The 22,668-nt window shown below is 44.9% G+C and overlaps 1 protein-coding gene across 1 annotated transcript in view; it reads right to left on the bottom strand.

The window, feature by feature from the left end:
• The window catches only part of HYDIN (HYDIN axonemal central pair apparatus protein), a 6,673,197-nt gene that overhangs the window by 3,045,802 nt on the left and 3,604,727 nt on the right, over positions 1–22,668 (bottom strand). The window lies entirely within an intron of this gene.

Raw genomic sequence — 22,668 nt, 5'->3', positions numbered from 1 at the left:
AGAAATGAACAACTGGTCTGATTGCCTATGACCAGCTGTCCTATGAAGGTAAAAACGAAGCTGCCTGTGAACATCCAAGGAATGCAGCTTGTATTCGCCTTTGTTTTGATACTTAGGGAAGAAAACAGGGAGGTTGATGGACTGATTAATGTTAGCTTCCGAAGCTACTTTAGGAAGAAAGAAGGGCTTGATCCTGAGGTACACCCGGTCCGGATGAAAAATCAAATAAGGCGGTTTCATGGACAGGGCCTGAAGCTCTGAAACTCTCTTAGCCGAAGTAATGGCTACCAAAAAGGCAGTCTTAAAGGACAAGTATTTAAGATCGACTGTGGCCGCAGGTTCGAAGGGGGGAGCGGTCAAGGCCTGAAGTACCAAGGAAAGATCCCACGGGGGAACCGTTTCTTTGACAGGGGGTCTGAGCAAAAGGGTACCTTTTAGGAAGGTTTTGCATAACTTAGCTGACATAAGAGACCCTGAATCGTGTCCAACATGGTAATGAGATATAGCCGCCAGCTGAACTTTGACCGTGGAGCTACTGGCGCCATCATTAAAGAGAGTAGTAAGGAAATCTAGAACCAAAGGAAGGGGAACCGTGAAAGGATCTAGGCCTTGCCGCTCTGCCCAAATGGAGAAATGCTTCCATTTACTGCGGTAAATTTTTCTGGTAGAGGGCTTGTGGGCCGCTACCAGAATGGCCTTAACTGGGGACGAGATACCGGGAGTCCTGATTAGGAGTGGAACTGGAGCAGCCAAGCAGTCAACTTCAGGTTGTCCAGGTTCGGAGTTGGCAGGTTCGACGGGTGTGATATCAGATCCGGAATGGGATCTAGAATCCAAGGTGGATTCACTGAATGAGACCTTAGGTAAGGGAACCAGATCTGTCGAGGCCAGAACGGGGCAATGAGGTCATTCTGCACCCCAACCGAGAGGCTTTCTGAAGTACTTGTAGCATCAGAGGTAGAGGGGGGTATGCGTAAAGAAGACCGGGAGGCCAAGCATGCACCAGAGCGTCTCTGGGAAAATCCCCTGGAGGGGGGATTAGAGCGAAAAAACTGTCGCACTTGGCATTTAAAGGAGAAGCAAAGAGATTGCAACAGGGAGTCCCCCACTGTGCGAAGATACGTTTCGCTACTTGAGAATTGAGAGACCACTCGTACGGGGAGAGAATGGTGCGACTGAGCTTGTCCGCTAGGATGTTGGTCCGTCCGGAATATGCGTTGCGATGAGAAAGCGGTTGGTGGAGATCGCCCATTCCCACACTCTCATGGCTTCTCGACATAAAGGGTAAGACCTGGTTCCCCCCTGTTTGTTGATGTACCAGACCACCAACATGCTGTCTGACTGAATCGCAATTGTTCCCAGGGGAAGGAGGGCCTGAAGTGCTTGCAATGCCAAGAGCACCGCCCTCATTTCCAGAACATTGATATGCAGGGAGGTCTCTGAATCGCTCCACGTGCCTTGGACCATCCGGCCCGCAAAATGCCCCCCCCACCCGAGGCGGGAAGCGTCCGTGGTCACCGTGGCGAGAGGGGGAGATCCACAAAAGGGGCGGCCCCTGTGGAGGTCCGGAGAATGGAGCCACCACAAGAGAGACCGCTTGCAAGCCTTGATGATTGCAATGGGATGATACAGGGGGAGGGAGAGACATGACCATTGCACCTGAAGTGTCCATTGAAGTACCCGCATGTTCAAGCGGGCATGCGGAAGAAGAGTAATCGCTGCCGCCATAGACCCTAGCGCCCTCAGGATCAATTCCGCAGGTGTTGAGCTGGAGTGAAGGATGGCCCGCACCTGGAGTCGCAGATTCCAAACCCTGTCGGTTGTGAGAAAGGCTCTTAAATTTCTCGTGTCTAACCTGGCTCCTATAAATTCTATTGTTTGAGTAGAGACCAGGTTGGACTTTTCTATGTTTACCGTGATGCCTAGCTTGGGAGCTAGACGAAGGAAAGAGTCTCTTGCCAAAGAGAGTAGATGCCTTGTTGGGGCGGTGAGAAGCCAGTCGTCTAGGTACGGAAAGACCTGCACCCCCTGAAGCCTCAGGTGGGCCGCAACCACTGCTAACACTTTGGTGAACACCCTGGGGGCTGTGGTGAGATCAAAGGGAAGGACCCTGACCTGGTAGTGACTGGCACCCAGCCGGAAGCGAAGAAACCTCCTGGATCGTCTGTCCATCAGAATGTGGTAGTACGTGTCCTTGAGGTCTATAGAGCACATCCAGTGATTCTCCCCTAGAAGGGGGAGGATGGACTGCAAAGTGACCATCCGGAACTTCTCTTTGGGAACTGACAGGTTCAACAGGGACAGGTCTAGAATGGGTCTTAGGTCCCCCGTCTTTTTTGGCACTAAAAAGTACCTGGAGTAGAACCCTGATCCAATCTGGTCTGGGGGGATGGGCTGGATGGCTATTTTTCTCAGCAGATGGCCAGTTTCTGCTGAAGCGGCCTCCCTCTGATCAGGTGGAACATCGGGGAGGATTTTTAACTTTGGGACATGAAGAAAGGGGATCTTGTAACCTCTGGATATAATCCGGAGTACCCAGCGGTCCGATGTTATGGACTCCCATGCTGCTAGGTGCTCCGAGAAACGTCCCCCGACTGCCTCCAGAGTGGAGCAGTCGGGCAACCCCTCAGGGTTGCTGTGTGGGCCGTTCAGAGAAAGGTTCCCTGGACCCAAAGTTCCTGGGAGCCCCTCTGCCCCTAGGGTGGCGTCCTCCCTGTCCTCCTCTGCCACGGAAGGACTGGCTGTCCAGAGCGGGTTGGGAATGCTGCGACTTCCGGAACCACATCTTCTTCTGGCCATTTTGGTTCCTAGAGTAGGACCTCTGGGGCACAGAGAAGCAGACTCCGACGGCAGACAGCGTCTTCCCGTCCTTCTCGCTCTGAACCAAGGTGTCGTGAACCGTCTTGCCAAAAAGGGCAGAACCGTCAAAGGGGGCGCTCACGAATAATGCCTTGAAGGGCTCCATAAAATCGCAGTGGCGGAGCCAGGCCTGCCGTCATGTGACTAGGCCTGCTCCCGCAGCTCTAGCGGCTCCCTTGGTAGCATGGGAAAGTAACCGCATAGAGGTGTTAGTCACAGAACGAAGAGTGGCCATACGGGTGGAGTGCATAAGTTTGTCCTCTTCCGACATGGACTCTGGGGGGGATGCAGCATATTCCTTGATAAGATCGCGCTGCATCCTAATGACATGTGCCAAATAGTTGAGCACCCTCACTGAGAAGGTCGCTGAACTAAAGATTCGCTTCCCCAAACGGTCCATCATTCGAGACTCCTTGCTCGGGGGATGGACTGAGGGACTCTCCTGGGTGAGTTCCCTCTTAGTGGCTGCTGCCGACAACATGGCATCTACCGGGGGTCCCTTGCTCCAGTGGGCACGGTCAACAGGGGGGCTAAGGATCCTGTCGGGCCTCTTAGGGATTGGCTCCATGGTGTCCGGGTCCTTCCACGCCCTGGTGGTAATAAGGTCCACCAGGGGGTCGGCAGGAGGGAATACCCAAGAGGTAGACGGGCCCGCTTCAAATGCCTCCAAGAACACTGACTCGTCCGAGGAAGACTTTGGGGCAGACCACCCACCTCTAATCTGTAACATTTCCATGATGTCTCCGAAGGAGACATCCTCAGGGGGTGATCTTGGGGAGCCTTCCCCTTCCTCCAAGTCAGTGTCTTCGATCAAAGACTCGGGGGAGTCTATGTGCCTCCTCTTACACGAATGCTTGCGAGGTGCTTCCTCGGGGGGGGCTGTCCGAGGAGCCCTCACCAGCAATGTCCAGAACCACAGGAACTGCTTGGGGCAGTGAAGCGGGCTGTCCCAGTGGCTGGGTGATGGAAGCCTGGCCCAGAGCAGATGGAGTGCGGGATGGAGCCGAAGCAAGGGCCGGGGGTCCGGATGCCCTCAACAGAGCCCTCTCCACTACATCAAAAGCCGAGGGGGAGCCAGCCTCGACAATAGGATCCAAAAGTCGGCTCCCCCTCGGATCCGATGAGCGGATTGGAGCCGGCGCCGAGCCCCTCGGATCCGAAGCTCGGGCCAAGGCTCCAAGAGGTCAGATCTGACAGACTCGAGGGCAGGGTCGGATCCGAAGTACCCAGTACTGTCGGCGCCGACCCACCCCCAGCTCCGAGGCTGCCCGGCTCCGAGCGCTCCAAACCCGGGTAGCGGGTCGGAGAAGGAGCAATGGGCTTAAAAAAGGGGGTCGAGCTCCCCCCCAGAGGGGGGGGGGGAGGCAGGAGCACTCCCATCTGCATCTGGGCCTGGATGAACCTTCGCATCATCCGGTCCAGATCAGCGTCGGAGAGGCTGTAAGTAGACCTCGACAAGGCTACCAAGGTAGGCCTTGAATGCCGCCTCGATAGCCTCGAAGGAGGTCGGGTCTCCTCATCCTCAGGCTCCGGTGAAAAGCACGGGGACCGGAGCTGAGGAGGGGGAGAGCCAGCAGCCAGAGAGGCCGGAGGAGAAGCCCGCTTAGCTGGCGGGGCCGAAACGGAGGTCTCGGCCCGCCGCTTGTGGTGCTTCTCTCTCCGGTCCTTTTTCCTGGCTTCCCTCTCCTCCGACCCTTTGGCGGGTGTTTGAATCCCGGGTGGAGGAGGGGGAGCAGGCAAGGCAGGGACTGCCGAAGCAGTGACCACCAAGGGGGGGGGGCCGAGTCTGGGGGCAAGAGTCCCGCCAAGACCAGCTTCGACCTCCGCTCCTTCAATGCCCTGGGGTTGAACCCTGCACAGATTGAACACCCTGAAGTGAGGTGTTCAACCCCAAGGCATCAAACGCACCGAGTGTGGCCATCAGCAGGGGAAAGCTTATGGCCACACTAGGAGCACTTTGAGAAAACTGCCTTTGGAGCCTCAGACATAACTATTTTTTTTTTTTTTTTTTTTTTTTAAATAGTAACAATAAAAATAAACTAAACACTCACACAAAGGCCCCAAAAAAAACACACACACACACACACACACACACACACACACACACACACACACACCAACTACGAACCAGCGAGGGGAGGGTAAAAACTAGATTAAATTAAACCAAAAAAGATATAAATAAAAGGGAAACCTACAACTTTCACACAACTAAGAAGTTTTGAAAAGTTTTGAAAAGTTTTAAAACCCTTAAATAAAACTTAGCTTTAGGAGCTCTGACGACCTAGCCTTCACCATGCGTGGCAAACTAGATCTGAGGTCATGTAGGGAGAGCAGGGCATTATGGGTGAGGGGAGGAGCTAGGAGCTCGGATCCATAGCTGGATAAACCATGCAGGTTCGGATCCGATATCGGATCCATACCCACAGGTTGCTGACAAATGAATTCTCCTACTTCAGATTTATTGTTTAAAAGTCCATTTGATGGTTTGCAGTGTCTACATTTGGCAAAAAAGGGTTCAATGAATAGGGATTCGATTGTTAGTGGTTTTTGGTTAAATGATATGGACCCCCTATGGAGGTAATTTATGTCCACATGAGATTTTTTTGAAGACCAAAGCTTTTTCCATGAGGCAGGAAACAATAAAGCTACAACAGAAAAAGCCTACAGACACTACCTAGCTAGGAAAAACACACAAACATACTAAAAAAATCTTATCCCAGAAGTTTAAATATTTACTATCACAAATACAAACTTTTTTTGTTAAGCTTACAAACAACTAGCTAGAATATAAAGATAGAGGTTAAAAGTTTGAATGCCAAAGCAAAAAAAAAAAAAAAAACACTACAGAGCAGCAAAAGGCTACTGCAAATCTTAAACACTACATCAAGACCTTAAATATATTTCTATAAGAGTAGAGGAAAAATAAATTTTTGAAAGCTATCCCTCAAAAGGATACAATACAATGGAGAGCTGCTGACCATGGTTCTAACACATTGGTGGTTAACCAGATCTGGGGAGAGGTTTTAAGAACAGGGTGCTATGGGTACAGGAGGCAGAGCTCTCGGACTGAATATTCTGAAAAGGTTGACATCAGATCCAATAACCCACAGGTTCAGAATGAATAGAAAAGACAACATCAGATACACAGTTATGTCACATCAAATAACCCACAACTATACTGTGGATCTTGTGGAGATACAAATCCCCCATAACAAATCCAACTATTACTTCATTGCAAGCTACACATCCACATCTATATCACCCCTCATGGAAATGATCTCAAAAACACTGAGGCATTAAACAACAAACCAACTACCTTCTTACCAGGGGATCTTCAATTACCCAAGCATTGACTGGCAAACCTACACATGTGAAAATAGTTATGCTCAGTATTTCCTAGAATGCATTAATATCAATTATCTGGTGCAAATTGCAAAACTATACACTACAAGCTCTAATATGCTTGACTTTGTCATTACCAATCAAGTCCTTGCCTGCAGCTCATCCTATATATCCTCATCCCTGGTTAAGTCTGACTGCAAATAAGTCATCTTTACTGTCAGGTAGGACCTTCACACCATCAAATGAGACCATCTTTATGGACTTCTCTGAGGCAAACCTACTTCAGCTTCTACATGACTTGTGCAAAATTACCAACAAACCCTTGCAAATGGATCAAACTGGGAGGGCTACTGCATTCTCCTCTGAATTTAATCAGCACCCAAACAGTTGCACAGAAGAGTCAGAATCCAGTTGATAATAAATTTAACGACAAATTCAGGAATAAACTCTGGTAGAACTCCCATATTAATAAATGACACAACAAAAGAAGGAAAATAATGATTAATTATAAATTAATTGTTTCATAGAAAACTGTGGTCTCTCTCTCTGTCTCTGCAGTTAGTTTCTCGCCTGCCCTCCCTGTTCTTGTTCTGGTATTAATCTTGGTGGCTTTGGAATTGCCCACCCCTCCTGTATATTTGTGTTTGAACACTCCTCCTGGGTCTATCTCATTTGCTCACTCAACTGAGTACAGTGAGATCATATTTTGACTTCTACCAGTCCCATCTGTTCAGCTCTATCCAAGCTCTATTCCAGTCTAGTGTCACTAGCTCATTCTCCTCAATACAGAGAGAACATATGTGAAGGACAAGCCACTTAGGTCCTTAATTTTGAATTATCTTCTGTTTCTCCTTTCTCCCTTTCCACTTTCCAAAAAAAAAAAAAAAAAAACGTTCTAAGCTTGTTTCCTGCCTTTCTTGCAACTAGTTTAGTCCAGATACAGATTTGCTGTATCCGGGACTGTTTGTAAGCTTCTGAGCCCCCAAAGCCTTTCTGTGTTGGAGGGAAGCCTTCTAGCTTATCAGTGGGAGTGGTAAGCACTAGGTAGCCTATCTACCACAAGAGTGGTTTCTGGCCCAGAAATTGTAGTTTATTGGCTGTTTGGCAGTTTTTCCATCTCTTTCAACTTACTGGTTTAAAAGCCAGCATTTGTGCTAGTTTCCCATCTTTCCTGTAACTAGTCTAGTCCAGATACAGATTTTCTGTATCTAGGACGGTCTGTAAGCTTCTGAGCCCCCCTCCCAAGCCTTTCTGTCTTGGAGGGAAGCATTCTGGCTTATCAGTGGGAGTGGTAAGCACTAAGTAGCCTATCTACCACAAGATCCAGGTACAGAGTCTTAGTTTTAGCACTTGAATTTGCTTATTCATGCTCAGCACTTGTTCAGAACTTGTTGTTAGCACTAAATAAGCTACAAATTACTACAGCACTCAACCTTCCTTTTTACCTAGAGGAAAACAGTTTTTGTACTTCCTTTCCTCACTTGATTAGAGAAAACAGCTCTTATACTCACTTTCCTCACTAGTTTAGAGAAAAGTAGTTTTTTTATTCAGGTATGTCCAAGGGTCAGCTCCCAGTGTTCTCTCCTGTCTATCTGATGAATCTGGGCATCTTGAGGCACTGTAGCAATTACCTCATGTACACAGGCAACCCTCTTCTTCTACCACTCAACACCACAACCTGTGAGAGATGCACTTATCTAGCCAAACTGGAGGTAAAGCTCTCTCCAATCAAGACTGAACTTGAGAGTCAAGAGGAGAAGGTAAACACTTGCACCACACCACACTCATCATATAGTCTCACTAAACCCACACCACCAAAATCCACACACAGAAACACAAAAACATTTGCAGAGGCTCTCAATAATAATCTGCTCAAGCAGCAGAGACCTCCAAAGCAGAAACGCAAGCAACCTCCACCCCCAACACAACCCAAATGACACACAGCCCAAAGACTCAGTGTGCCAATAAACCACAGTCCATAAGGCAAACCAATGTACTGATCGCACTAGTCATAGGTGACTCTATAGTCAGGCACACTGATGTCCCACTCACCATGCTAAACAAGGAGAAGGTTACTGTCAGCTGCCTGTCGGCTGACAGGATCCACCACATAACCAACGCACTCAGGTCACTCCAAAAGTACAAATATGACGTCACGCAATGGGTTGCCAACTTGCTTACTGACAGACCCCACACTGTAAAAGTAGCTGACTCCAAATCCAGCTCTAGACAAGTGGTGTACCTCAGGGTTCAGTCCTGGGACCACTCTTGTTTGGCATCTACTTCTCTGAAGTACAATACAATACTAAGGGATGCTGGCTAACAAAGTTTGCAGATGACTGCAAACTGGGAGCCATTATTGAATCTCCAAATGATGTGGATACTCCACAAAAGGGCCTTACAGAAACAGATGCTTGGTACCAGAGCCATGGGCTCAAGCTCAATGCCAAGAAATGTAGAGTTATCCCCTTTGGGAAAAAAACATGTACCTGTGAATTACCACATAGGTGGCAATACACTAAACACCAAAAGTGTGATAAGAGACTTAGGGACAGAGGTGGCCAGTGGTCTCACCTTCGATAACCACATCGCCACAACAGTCAGGAAATCCTTCTATGTGGCACATCTCATCACCAAGGGCTTTTCATCCAGAAAAAAGGAGGTCATTGTCCCATTCTACTCATCCCTCATTAGACCCATTATAGAATACAATGCCCCATTTGGTATGTACCTCTCAAGACACCTGCAACAACTGGAAAGGCCACAGAAATACCTCATTAAAAGAATCACAGGCCTAAAGCAGATGCCCTATGCTGACCACCTTAAAAAACTCCAGCTATACTCTGTCGCATATCGTCTACTAAGAGGCGATCTCTGCTTACCATACAAGGACAAGTCAAACCCAGAGCTGTTGGATATGCTACACAAAGAAATCCCAATCCCTCAGAGCCACACACTCCATGGATCTAAACCTTGTCATCACAATAAACAAAACATGCTGGAAGGATAGGTTCCTGACCCAGAGACTCTCTAGACTCTGGAATAGACTGTCCATACATGTCAAGCAGAGCACCTCTTTGTCCCTCTTCAAAAGGAACCTTGACGATTGGATGGGAGAAAGGCAATTCACCCCGGGGATCACATCAGTCGTCCTGCTAGACAGGGGTCCAGGAAGTAAATAGTGTGGGAAGAAATAGCCAGGGAATTGTTATGGCTAGGCTTGTATAGGCCCTAGGGCTGATAGCCTAGTACCAACCTATGACTCTGTCATTGTCCATGTTGGTGTGAACGATCTGAGATGTATCTCCCTGGACTATATGAAAAGAGACATGGAAGAGCTCTTCAATCTTGTAGCCCAGGCAGGTATGACCCTAGCCCTAAGTACCATTCTGCCATCGCCCAGAATGATACCGCAGTACAAGGACAAAATGACTGACTTCAACAATTGGCTAAGCTTCTGATGTCATTCTAAGGGGATCCAGTATCTGTCTGCCTGGGATGACATGGTCGACAGATCAAAATGCTTTGCCAGAGATGGCCTGCACCTGTCGCTGCTGGGATTCCAGCTACTGGCTAAGGCTCTTGCCGTCCCTATAGTGCCTTTTTTAGGCAAGGTTCAAATGACAAATTCACCACCATAACAGGAACAGACAAGCAAAAACTGAAGGTAATGCTACTCAATGCTAGAAGTCTAAATCTCAAAATGCACTCACTCGAGGCACTCCTTAAAATGGAGAACATCATTATCTGTGCAGTGACTGACCTGGTGCAAGGCTCTAGAGAGCACCCCTGCATTACCAGGCTATAACTCATACCACACTTTTTGGCCATCTAACCTGGACCAGAACGCCAAAGCTGGAGCTGTGTTCATATTCATTAAGGATATCCACACCTCCAGGCTAGTTGCGCAGAATAATGCATCCAAGGTTACCAAGTGCAACTAACTCTGGGAAAAACTGCAATCTAAATTGTAGCTTGCTACAGATCCCTCACCATGCCCCAGGATTCCCACTCCTCTTTTCTTGATATACTGGAAAATATTAGGGTTCAACCAAACACCCTAATAATGGGTGATTTCAACTACCCCACCATTAAATGGGAAAACTACTCAAGTACCAACTCCTTTATTCAATGCTTTCTGGAATTCATAAATTCCAATGCCCTGGGTCAACTTCTCCACACCCCCAAAAGGGGCAAAAATATCCTACACCTAGTCATTACCAACATGAGTGACTGGTGCTCCATACCTGAAATCAACTCCTCGTTGGTAAGATCTGACCATAAGCTAATCATCATAGATATCCTCATCCCGCCCCCACCCACCATTAAGGAAACCACGGTAATAAATTTCTCCAAAGCCAACTTCATGCTTCTTAACACAGAAGTGGCGGACTTCATGCCACCCATGCAGATGGACAATATAGTTACGACTGGTGAATCCTACACAAATGCACTCTATAAGCACTTACACGGGTGCATGGCTCGTGCTATCCCAAACAGAACCAAGATGCTAAACTCCAAAAAAAGGAAGCCAATCTGGTGGTCCCCTGCCATAAACAAACTCTACAACTGAAGGAAGAAACTGTTGCAAAAGAGAGTAAAATCCCATGAGTGGAGGAGCTCCCTGGTCAGCCTCAGTAAGAAGCTGAGATCCCTTATAAGATCCTCCAAAGCTTGCTATGAAAACAAAATCACCACTGATTTTAAGAGCAACCACAAAGCATTCTATAGCTATGTCAAGAATATCAATGGCAACATCCAGATCTGCTCTGACTTACAGCACAACGGCACGAAAATTACAGAACCAAATGATATTGCCAACATCCTGGCAGATAGGTTCAGTGCTAACTTTACCCCCCTCTCACCCCCTAAAGGGCCCATATCTATACAGGAAGAATGCAGAGTCCCTGTAATCACGTCTATGCAGGTAAAAGCTGCACTCTCTAAAACCAAAAACACAGCATCCATGGGAATGGACAACATCCCAGGCTGCATTTTACACGAACTTCAGAGTGAACTGGCTCCCCACCTAAGCACCATGTTCAATCACAGTCTCATGTCAGGCTTTATGCCCACTGAATGGCACACAGTAACAGTTATCCCACTCCACAAAGGGGGAGCCACCACTGATCCCGAGAACTATCGCCCTATTAGCCTGATGAGCCTGGTCTGCAAGGCCATGGAATGTATCATCATGGAACTCATAAACAAAGACATTGGTAACCTCGGTTTTGTGAAAGGCAGATCATGCCTTCTGAACCTGATTGACTTCTTTGAGGCAGTCACCAAAGCCGTAGATGAGGGTAAGGTGGTTCACACAGCCTATCTTGACCTTGCCAAGGCTTTCAACACCATCCCCCATTCTGGAATTATAGCTAAACTCACTAAACTAGGTATAAATCCTACATCACAAGATGAGTTGCCAACTGGCTCACTGACAGAATCCACACTGTAAAAGTTGCAGACTCCAAATCTGACTTCAAACCAGTGACGAGTGGAGTACCACAAGATTCAGTCCTGGGACCTCTCCTGTTTGGTATCTACTTTTATGAAGTACAGGCTAACACAGAAGGCCTCTGGCTAATGAAGTTCACAGATGACTGCAAACTAGGAGCCATAGTCGAGTACCCAAATGATATGGTCATCCTACAGAAGACTAAGACAGATGCCTGGTGTCAGAGGCATGGCCTCAAGCTCAATGCCAAAAAGTGCACTGTCATCCCCTTTGGTTAAAAACTCTGTACCCATAAACTACCACATAAACGTCAGTCTACTTAACGCCGAATGTGTGATAAGAGACCTTGGGACCCAGGTGGACAGTAGTCTCTCCTTTGATAATCACATCACCACAGTAGTCAGGAAATCCTTCTTTGTGGCACACCTCATCACAAAAGGGTTCTTATCCAGGAAAAAAGAGGTCACTGTTCCCCTCTACTTGGCACTCATTAGACCCATTATAGAGTACAACACCCCCTTTTGGAATGTGCTTCACAAGACATCTGCAGCAGCTGGAAAGGCCACAGAAGTACCGTACAAAGTGGATTACTGGCCTCAAACAGATGCCCTATACTGACTGTCTCAAAAAACTCCAGCTTTACTCTGTAGCATATCGCCTACTCCGAGGAGATCTCTGCCTAACAGATAAAGCTATGTTAAACCCAGAGCTGTTGGACATGCTCCACCTACAAAATCCCAATCCCTATGAGCTACACGCTCTAGGGATCTAAACCTTATCACCACAGAAACAGGACATGCTGGTGGGACAGATTCCTGTCCCAGAGACTTCCTGTACTCTGGAACAAGCTACCCATCTATGTCAAGCAAAGTTCCTCATTAGCACTCTTCAAGAAAAATCTTGATGAGTGGATGGGAAATAGGAAATACAACCCGGGGATCACTTCTGTGGTTCTGCTCAACAGGGGCACAGGAAATTATCTTTCTTGGGTGGCATAAGTCAGGGAACCTTGTTGGCTAGGCTTATTTAGGCCCTTGGGCCAATAGCCTAGTACCTACCTATGAACATATGAAAAGTAGCAAGAGATTCCCATCTCCCTATCTCAAGACTATGCTAAAACATGGCAGCAAGGAACAGAAAAACACTGCTAAAAAATGTAAAGCAAAGTACGAATTTAAGATCGCTACAGATTCCAAAGAAAAAGTATAGTTGCACAAGTTATACTTACCTGTAAGAATAAATTTTTAAATTCTTCACTGGCTCAGAGGCATTTTGGGTTATCTGCAAAGGTAACCCAGTAGTGGCCAGAAATCAAAGGCAAAGACTCCCCTCCCTCTCTCTTCTTGTAATAGCTGATTGGCTGAGAATATCCTGAGTGGGTTGCTTTCAGCTGTAAAAAGGAGTGACTATTCAGTTTTTTTTCAATTCCACATTCCACAAAGGAGGAGAGGAAAGTACTTGAAAGCCAGATTCATCTAATAGGAGCAAATTCACAGCCAATCACAATACCATATAAAAACCAGACAATTGAATCAAAAAGGTTGAAACATACCTCAAGTATGCACAATCTGGGGGATGGTGGGTGGGTACTGCCACTGAGGCATTCCCATTTTCCTCAGTGGCATTTTGGGTAGATTACCAAAGCTTTCCCTACATGGAAGGGGGAAAAATAAGGATCCAGGAGCTCCTGGTGGATGGTTATAGCAAAGCCTGTTCTGGACCTTCAAAAGGAATCCAGTTTGTGGTGTTCTGTGAAGGTATGAACAGAAGACCAAGCTGCTGCTGCTAAAATACTTCCAGAGTCCTCCACTTTCCAATATGCCATTGAAGATGATGAGATCCTACTCAAGTGCGCTTTAACCTTAATGCCAGCACTCAAAATGCTGAAATACTGAAAAGCTGAAGAAAAAAAAAAAGACAGAAAGCCCAAAGAGGAAAGAATCTTGAAAACTGCTCTTCTCCTTAAAACTTTTTTTTTGGGAGTGGGGGGCAAGCCTCCATGCATCACCCAAACTTATATATACCGATGCCAAGATATCCATACCTCAGAGAAAAAAGGAATATTCTGAGAAATGGCATCTTAGACTTGGTATATACAAGTCTGACTTTTCGGCCATTCGGTCTCTGCATTTTGGGAGTGACACTAGCAGGTCCCAACATTTCAAATAGTTACCATGTTTACTGCCTGTATTTTTTTTTGTTAGGAATCTTTGTGGACATTCCAGTTGCTGCATGTGTCTAGTCACGTACATACCAAAGGGAACATTATACTCTATGATGGGTCTGATGGAGGCCAAGTACAGTGGTATGATGACCTCTCTGGACCTAGATGCCATGTCCTTGCTTATAAGTTGAGCAACATAGAAGGGTTTTTTTACTACCTTAGATACATGTTGACCAAAGGCTAGATTACTGTCTTGAGCTACCAGATCCATGACAAATGAATCAAGTTTTAAGAGTGTAATATTGATAACATAGTTAACTGGGGTGGCCAACTTCCCAATAGGTAAAGAATGCATTTCTTGGTATTGAGCTTTAAGCCATGACTTTGGCACCAAGCATCTGTCTGTGTTAGAATAATTGAAGGGTGTGCTCGTCTTGGGGGATTCAATAACTGATCCCAGTTTGCTATTATCTGAGAACTTGGCTAGCCAGAGGCCTTTGATATTGGCTTTGATATCTGCGAAGTAGATGTCACAGGAGTGGACTTAACATAGAGCCCTGCTGGAATCCACAGGTAACTGACATCTTTGTGGATGTGGCCAATTCTAACCTGCTAGGTCCTATCAGTGAGACAGTTAGCAATCCAGCATGTTATACCCAGCTCCATAGGTTTGTTGACAATGCCCATGTGGGGTACTGTATCAAATGCTTTAACCAAATCTAGGTAGGCAGTATGCACCATGTTCCCCCTCATCCATTACATTAGTGACCTTTTCAAATAAGTCCATCAGATTCAGTAAGTATGACCTTCCTTTGACAAAGTCAAACTGGGATGGATCCAGTGTTAGGAGGTCTCCTATGCCCTCACTGATAATTTAAATTATAATTATTTACATGGCTTTGCAAATAAGACTAATCAGACTAATGGGTCTGTTATTTCCAGAATCTGATGAAGGTCCTCCCTTATGAAGGGAGATGACTGTTACAGCCCTCCATTCATGTGACACAAAGCCTGTTTTAAGGCTATAGTTACATAAAGGTTACAGAGGTCCTGACAAGTCATATTTCAGACTGTTCAGGAGGCATCCTGGGATGTTATCAAGGCCCACTGAGGTCATGTTCTTAGCTTTAATTATGACAGACAGTATATGATACATAGTTACAGCTGGAAGAGTTATGTTTGATGGCATTTTTGGTGAGATGGGGTAAAGTTGGAATTGAATTTATCTGCTAACAGATTCACTATATCAGCAATTCTGGTGAATGTGGCATGATTAACTGCCAGTTCAGCACATTGCTCTGTGCTGCCCTTTAGGTTTCTGACATAGTTGAAGGCCTTATGGTTGTCTTTAACCAGGGAGGCTATCTTAACCTCTCCCAAATACTTGAAGCTATTAATCTGTTACACCCTTTCCCCTTCTATCTCAATTCTCAGTTTCTTCTGTTTTCCTCCATTTGTTGCAATTACAACTGTCTTACTTGTACTCAGTTTCATTCCACGTGCCTTCAGTTTTGCATTCTTTTCTCCTAGCCTTTGCAGAAGTTCTTGTTCAGTCTGCCTGCAATACCACATTATCTGCATACAACAACTTTGTTGATCCATCCCCTTCCTACCTGTTTGCTAATGTAGTCCATCACCAGTATGAACAGCTGTGGGCTCAGAGCTGAACATCCACTCCCACTGGGAACCCTTCTGTGAGTCCGTATGCTGTATGCTCTTGTGTCATTGGACACAGCTGGCATAATGGTCAAGGCCTTTGCCTCTCACGCACAAGGTACAAGGTTCAAGCCTAACCTACAGCCAGTACCTGTGTGCATCTTCATCATTCAATCATCATCATCGCCCTCTTTCACATTTTTTTACATGGGTTCAGGGTGCAGCATCAACTGCCAGCATCTGTCTCTCTCGATTCATTACTACTCTTCTACTTTCTTAGACATGTGCTCTTTGTGTTTCTTTGGGATTTCTCCCACCTCCCAAAAGCATGCCAATTATTTCTACCTCAAACTCACCCAAGAATGGAGTTGTGGGCAGCAGCACATATTCAAGATGGTGCCTATCATGGGAAAAGTTGTAGGGACCAACCCCTTTGGACACCAACTATGATGCACAGTATCCCCTAAATAGAAGAATATGGATCACAGACTGTGCATTGTGTCAGGGCTAGCCACTCATCACTGACACAACTGGCTCTAGGAGATTTGGTTGTATTGACTTGTTCATTCAGTAATGCTGTTTTATTTATTTATTTGACATTTGTTTATTGGGATGGTCCAACAGGGTAAAAAAAAATGTTTTCAGCAGAAGCCCAGAGAGAAAGCTCCAATTACAGACTAATGTCTGCAATTGTGAATATTGCTCTGTCCCTTCAATTTGCATACAAGGAAAAGATAGGGGTCGAAGATGCCATTATCCAGTTTATGCATACAGCATAGAGTCACCTGGACAAACTGGGAGTATCCCTCAGAATCATGTTCTTCATCTTCTCAAGTGCCTTTAACACCATCTAACCAGATAGGCTGTGGAGTAAACTGTCAGCAATGAATGTAGATGTTCCCTTAGTTTTATGGATCCTGGATTATCTGACCGACAGGCCGCAATATGTATAATTGCAGGGCTGCGTGTCTGACACAGTGCTATGCACACACTATGAAGACTCAGATCCTTTGGAATTGGCAACACTATGCTGCAGTTGTTCTATGAGAATGTAGTGGCCAGCGCTGTCTTCTTCACAGTAACATTCTGGGATGGTAGCATAAAGAAGGCTGAGGCAAACAAACTCAATAAATTGGTAAGGAAGGCTAGCTCAGTAGTTGGAGAAGAACTGGACACCTTCAAAGCCATGGCCGAGAAAAAAATGTTAGTGTAACTAAAGTCCGTCATGGAAAATATTGACTACCCACTCAACAGATAAGTTCCTTTAGCAGGAGACTGATGAACATAAAGTGCTCCACTGAACATCACAAGAAATCCTTCCTGCCCACAGCCATCAAACTCTATAACGCCGCCTACATTCTAAGCACTACCTCCACTACTGATGGAGACCATATAGTGCAATGTTAAACTTTTACCCATGTTTTTGTTTGTTTTTCAACATCCTTTTTATCTCTCTTTTGTTTCTCTTTTTTCAGTGCAATATTAATCATCAATGAAATTATCCTTTGTGCAATATGCTATACCTTAGTTAAAGTATCGTAATGTGCAAAACCTCATATCCTCGTGCGAGTGGTTATTAACACAAAAGTCTCCTCTTTTCATGTCACTACTATATGTGGTATCAAACTCATCTAATAAAGTGGCCTGTTACCTATGTTAGGCATTGCTGTTATGTATGTGGGGTAACATAAGTGAGTATAATATCTGTCATATCTAATTATGCAACATATGTGTTTGGTCTTTGTTTATGTCTATGCTTATCTGTGCAATTGTAACATAAGCAATTTCCTGCGGGATCAATAAAGTATTTCTGATTCTGATTACAAAAATATATAAGAATGCAAGGGTGAGTGATAAACATCACACCGGGTACTGTAGTGGTTGGTTGCCTGAAAAGGGGATGGAAGAGAACAGGTCTGTTTATATAAAGACAATAAATACTACTATGATTTGAAAGTTGTATTACTGAATATGTGGATGGATATCTGAAAAACTGAAGGAAATGAAAATAGAATGGTCACTGTGTTGTAACGTAGTAAAGGACATTAATGCAGAAAACCATTTTTTATATAAGTTACACTTGCCCTTAATTGTGAGGAAAGCAATTAGAAGAAGAATACAAAGACTACCAAATCCTAATGAATAAACTGCAAACCACACAGATAGGAAATGGTAAGTAATTACAATTAAAAAGCTACCGAAATAAATACATTGGAATGTCTACTGTACTGTGTGTGTGGCTGCTGATTTATGTCCTACTTCTTCCAGTAGATATGCTGCAGTAAATGAATTTCTGCCAGCTTGCCATGCAACTGATACTAGAGTTTTGAAAGTGCCTAAGCAGACAACTTAATTAACTGCAACTGTTTGTCATTGAGGCAAGGGAAATGAGTTTTGCTCAAGATTTCTATGACTACAACTGAGGCAAAACAAAAGAAGGAAAATTAGTCATTTTTTAAGGCGTCACAGTGAAAGGCACTTGATGAATTATTTTTTTGAGATGGGATCAAAAGCAGTAAAGGGCTTTCCTTGAAGCAAAAAAAAAAAAAAGATTAGAAACAATGACAACTGTTCAGAATGTCAGATCCAGTGCTTCGCTGACTTCACTTCCTTTTTTAAAGCAAAAGAAAAGGCATCCTTACTTTTATAGTTTTTGGGTTCATTTCTCCTTTAACAAAACTTTTATTAAGAGCATTTTATGGTAGAAAGGTTCTTAACAAAGCTTTTTCCCAACTTCAGGGTGTAATCCTAGTGTAAAGAAAAACATTACGAACTATCACCCAAGAATGATACCACAGTACAAGCAAAAATAATTGATTTCAACAATTGGCTAAGTTTCTGGTGTCATTCTAAGGGGATCCAGTATTCGTCTGCCTGGGATGACATGATTGACAGACCTCGATGCTTTGCCAGAGATGGCCTACATCGGTCACCCCTGGGCTTCCAGATACTGGCCAAGGTTCTTGTCACCCCTATAGTGCCTTTTTTTAGGCGGTTTTCCAAAGACCAAATTACCGCGGTAACAACTACAGACAAATGCAATCTGAGGGTCATGCTGCTCAATGCTAGAAGTCTAAATCTCAAAATGTACTCGCTCGAAGCACTCCTTAAAATGGAGAACATCGACATTTGTGCTGTAACAGAGACCTGGTTCAAGGCAGCAGAAAGCACCCTTGCACTACCAGGTTATAACTCATTCCAGACCTTTTGGCCCTAGAACTTGGACAGAAGGTCCAAAGGCGGTGGCGTTTCCATACTCATAAAGGATCCGCACACCTCCAGACTCATAGCCCAACATAATGCATCAGAGATACTTTAGGTGCAGGTAAGACAGTGATTCAGGTTGTAGCCTGTAACAGGTCCCCAACCATGTCCCAAGACTCTCAATCCACGTTCCTAAGCACCCTGGAAAATATTAGGGTCCAATCTAACACTCTCATACTGGGTGACTTCAACTACCCCTCCATTAACTGGGAAAACTACTCATGTACCTATACACTTGCCCAACGTTTCCTGGAATTCATTAATTCCAATGCCCTGGACCAGCTCGTTCTTACCCCCCTAGAGGTATCAGCATCCTTGACCTGGTCATTACTAACATGGGCAACCATCGCTCTACACCAATAGTCAACTCCTCTCTGGTTAGATCTGACCACAAACTAATCACCTTGGAAATCTACATCCCTCCCACCCCCCCAGCAAAGCTAGCCACCATGAAAAACTTCTCCAAAGCTAACTTTGGGCTCCTAAAAACAGAGATGGATAACTTCACAGCACCCATGCAAATGGAGAATAGTTGCATGACCACCGAATCATACACCAATGCACTGTACAAACACGTACACAAATGCATGGATCTCGCCATACCCAATAGAACTAAGACCGTCTCCTCCAAAATAAAAAGGAAGCCAATCTGGTTGTCCCTTACCATAAACAAACTCTACAACTGAAAGAGGAAACTGATGCGGAATAAGGTGAAGTCCCAAGACTGGAAAAACTCCCTTATCAGCCTCAACAAAAAGTTGAGATCCCCCATCAAATCCTCTAAAGCTAGCTATGAAAACAGAATTGCAGCAGATAGTAAAGACAACCACAAGGCCTTCTACAGTTATATAAAAAAACTCCATGGCAATACCCGGATTTGCTCTGAGTTACTGCACAATGGTACCTCCTATACTGAACCAACAGATATTGCCAATATACTGTCCGACAGATTCAGAGGACCAATCACAATACCAATAGATTGCCAGGCACCCAGTATTACTGCTGCACAGGTTAAAACAGCACTGTCCAAGGCCAAGAATACAGCTTCTATGGGACCTGACAATATCCCTGGCTGTGTTCTACATGAACTACAGAGTGAAATGGCACCTAACCTGTGTGCACTGTTCAATCACAGCCTCACCTCAGGATTTGTCCCTACCGAATGGCGCACTGCTACAGTCATCCCTCTCCACAAAGAAGGAGTGACTATAGACCCTGGGAACTATCACCCCATTAGCCTGATGAGAATGATTTGCAAAGCTATGGAACGCATCATCAAATGCATCATCATGGACCTAATAAACAAGGATACAGGGAACCTCCAAACTCTGGATCCCACGCAGTTTGGTTTTGTGAAGGGAAGATCATGTCTGCTCAACTTGGTCGAGTTCTTTGAGTCAGTCACCAGAGCTGTAGATGAAGGCAAGGTGGTTCATACAGCCTACCCTTGATCTGGCCAAGGCCTTTGGTACCATTCCCCACTCAGGAATCACAGAAAAATTCACAAAGCTAGGCATCAACCTCTATATCACGAGGTGGGTTGCAAGCTGGCTTACAGATAGAACCCACAGTGTGAAAGTAGCTGACTCCAAGTGAGACTGCCAACCAGTCATGAGTGTAGTCCCACAGGGATTGATCCTGGCTCCTCTCCTGTTTGGTATCTACTTCTCAAAAGTCCTGGCCAACACAAATGGACTCTGGCTGACAAACTTCACAGATGATTGCAAGTTGGGAGCCATTATTAGCTGTGATGTTGACATCCTACAGAAAGGCCTCACTGAGGCCAACGACTGGTGACAGAACCATGGAGTTAAGCTCAATGCCAAAAAATGTGCCATCATCCCCTTTGGGAAAAACCCAGTTCCTACGAATTACCACATCGATGGTAGTCCACTGAACACAAAAGGCGTTATACGAGATCTGGGAACACAGGTTGACAGCAACCTCTCTTTTGACCACCACATTGCCACTGTGGTCCTTCTATGTGACATATCTCATTACTAAGGGTTTCGTATCCAGGAAGAAAAAGGTCATTCTCTCCCTCTACTCTTCCCTCATTAGGCCAATCATCGTGTACAATGACCCATTTGGCAAGTGCCTCACTAGACAACTGCAACAACTGGAGAGGCCGCAAAAGTACCTCACAAAGAGGATCCTAGCCCTTAAACACTTGTCTTATATGGACAAACTAACTATTCTCTGTCTCATATCGGCGTCATGTTGGACAGTGCAGTGGTGCAGCGGTAGCATTGTCATCTCACAGCAAGAGGTTCTCCGGTTCGATTCTTGGCTGGGGTGCCTTCTGTGTGGAGTCTGCATGTCTTACCTGCATTTGTGTGGGTTTCCTCTGGGTGCTCCGGTTTCCTCCCATGTTACAATGACATGCATCTGGAGCCTTTCTCCCTAGGCCTCCGCTGAAAATTGACTTCATTCCAAGTCGGACTTTCCCGGTTAACATATGTTAAATAAAAATAAAAATAAATAAAATATCGCCTACTTAGAGGCGATCTCTGCTTGACTTACAAAGCCATGTCTGACCCAGCTCTGTTAGAAATGCTACATCTAAAGAAATCTCAATCCCTCCGCACCACATGTTCCAGAGACCTCAACCTCATTACCACAATCAACAGAATGTGCTGGAGGGACAGGTTCATAACCCAGAGATTGCCCATGCTACAGAATACACTTCCCATACATGTCAAACAGAGCACCTCACTGGTTCTCTTCAAGAGAAATCTTGATGAGTGGATGGTAAATAGAAAATTCACCCCGGGGATCACTCCAGTGGCTCTACTCGACATAGGCACTGGGAACTAAGGTTGGGTGGCACGATGACAGGGGAATCCTATGGGCTAGGCTTGTAAAGGCTCCAGGGCCATTAGCCTAGTACACACCTATGAACAAGAACAGCTTGTGAAGTAGATTTTTGTAGCACCAAAACACCATCTGGTACCTCGACCTTTTGCCTTCAAGGATACATTTCAAAGTCAACCAACATAATAAATACAAGATGAACCCCATTTACATTAACTGATTAATTACAAATGATTAAATCCTTAAAGTGCACAGAACCTCTTACACAATATTTGTTTTTCTCTATGTCAATAAACACAAATTGTAAACACATATTATAAACACATATTATACTTACAAGTGCCCTATATTTAATTCTATGCTACTATATAACATTCAATAATATTTAAATATTACTTAAAACATTTTAACATAATTTTAAGTTTAGATTTACTTAAAACACGTTACACCAAATGTACTTCTAAGTTGAGTTCCCTAGGGAATAGGGTACTAAAGTTCAGAATCATTTTACTTTCCAAACTATTTAACTTTTGATTTATATAACCTCCCCTTGAAGTACCGGGAGTAGCCAAAATGTTAAAAAGGAATGAACTACTATCCCCACCATGTTTATTGTAAAAATGTTCCCCAACTGGGCTCCTAAGATTCTTGTTACGAATGTCTCCTAAATGTTCTAAAATTCTCACTTTAACTGTCCTGTTAGTTTGCCTTATATACCATTTAGAAGGATTGTAACCACACCCCACTATATACACCACCCCACAAGACTTACACGTGAACCTTCCTTAGTAAACAAATTTACGTCCATTAATTTCAGAGATGTTTCTTATTTTTCTACAAAATTTGCAATTACCACAAGCATAAGACCCTGCCATCCCCTTATCTACACTAAAAATAGGTATATTCAAAAGTTCTTTCAAATTTAAATATCTTCCATAAGAACATTTAACCATCCCAGGAAATAAGTCACCCACTATTTCATCCAGGCATACTATGTGCCAAAGTTCCAAAATTAATTTTCTCATGGTATTAGAAAAAGGAGAAAATTTGGACACAAAATACATATCCTTCCCAACGAAACTGGGCTTTAAATTCCTAAAGCCACAGTAGTGAA

This window comes from Protopterus annectens, chromosome 8.part0 (assembly GCF_019279795.1).
Source record: "Protopterus annectens isolate FY-2018-M chromosome 8.part0, PAN1.0, whole genome shotgun sequence".
In the NCBI taxonomy this organism is placed as follows: Eukaryota; Metazoa; Chordata; order Ceratodontiformes; family Protopteridae; genus Protopterus; species Protopterus annectens.
Note: the sequence above shows the minus strand (reverse complement) of the source record. Positions and strands in the feature narration are given on the sequence as shown.